This window comes from Alligator sinensis, unplaced genomic scaffold (genome assembly GCF_000455745.1).
Source record: "Alligator sinensis unplaced genomic scaffold, ASM45574v1 scaffold489_1, whole genome shotgun sequence".
In the NCBI taxonomy this organism is placed as follows: Eukaryota; Metazoa; Chordata; order Crocodylia; family Alligatoridae; genus Alligator; species Alligator sinensis.
Window position 1 is genome coordinate 2,942,818 of NW_005841901.1, and position 1,340 is coordinate 2,944,157.

At 56.3% G+C, this 1,340-nt stretch overlaps 1 protein-coding gene across 1 annotated transcript in view; it reads right to left on the reverse strand.

The window, feature by feature from the left end:
• Positions 1-1,334, reverse strand: part of EIF2AK2 (eukaryotic translation initiation factor 2 alpha kinase 2) — a 48,690-nt gene extending 47,356 nt beyond the window's left edge. Inside the window, exon 1 of the mRNA XM_014517330.2 lies at positions 990-1,334. The gene's annotated coding sequence lies outside the window, so the exon portion shown is untranslated. The remainder of the gene's footprint in view (positions 1-989) is intronic.
• Positions 1,335-1,340: the final 6 nt, after the last annotated feature.

Consider the following 1,340-nt stretch of genomic DNA (forward strand, 5'->3'; position numbering starts at 1 on the left):
GCTCCCAGAGCCCTATTCTAAATTCATCAACGGACTCCCAAACCTGCACGTACATGCGGACGACACCTGGGGCTGACAGATGCCATCCAGTAGCCACCGAGGGGGGCGGGGGGAAGTCCCACGAGGGTCAATGACCCCTGGATTGGGCAAACCAGAAAACTGGGGAGTCACCAAAGTCTGCCAGGGACAGATAAAAGGCAGTGAAAAGTGACCCTCAGTGGCGCCCTCTTGATCTCCAACTCGACCAGACCTGTCCAGCCAGAAGGACCAGCTGACGACCCCCTTCTGGAAGATAACACCACGCTGAAAGAAGCCTCAACGACAGACTCCACGCTTGTAGGATAGGTATACCTGACTCTGGAGAGAGAGAGAGAGAGAGAGAGTGTGTGTGTGTGTGTGGGCCAGCCCCAAGGTTTATGATTACAGTGTTTCAATCTGCCTAATAAACTAGAATTTTAAGGATCCCAAGTTGGACATTTGTAGCCAACATTATTGATGCCTGCTGCTTTTTCTTTTAAATTCAAATGTGCCCTTGGGCACACAAACGTTGCGAATCCCTGCCCTAAGTAACGATGGATCCACATTTTTTTCTTTCACCCGTCCCCTCCTTCTAGCAGCGGTGTGTGGGGTGGGAGCAGGGCCAGCCACAGGCATGGGCAAACTGGGAGACCACTCAGGGCACAGACAGAAAGGGGGTGCAAAAATGGTAATTTTTTTTATTATAACTATCATGATCTCTGGTGAAGGGGGACTAAAAGTTTGCCCAGGGCTGCCAGCAGTCTAGGTAGGGTGGGAGGGAGGAAAAAATTCATATTAAAAGCTTTTTGGAAGCTTGGACTCCAGCTGCCTTGTGGGGTCTCGGGGCCAAATCTGGGCCAGTCTGGGGGAGATGAGGACCTTACAGCATAACCCCCAAATGTCCCCTTCCCCAAAGAAGGCAGGGCACGTTGTGGGCAGAGCAGCCAACCCCGCCCCCACCCCCCCTTTACCTGTGGCAGGTGTGGGCGCTAGGTCTGCGCTGGTCAGTGGGATGTAGAGATTGGAGGATAGCTCTGCCCGGAGCCTTGGACGATCCGGCCTCAGGCAGGGGCTACACCACACTTCAGCCCTGGGGGGCACTTCCAGCTGCTGTCCCACTGCCTGCCTCCCACTGGATCCTGCCGGAAAGCTCCTCACGCAGCTGCCTCCTGGACTAGAAAAGGGCCAAACCTTGAGCAGGGTGCTCCCGGCGCCCCACTCCTGCCCCGCTCCCCACAGGATCCCCAACCCGGGGAGGGCGGGGAAGTGGTGTCCTTCCTACTGCTTCCGGGGGACCCGCTGCTTGCACCGCGCGGCCCCGG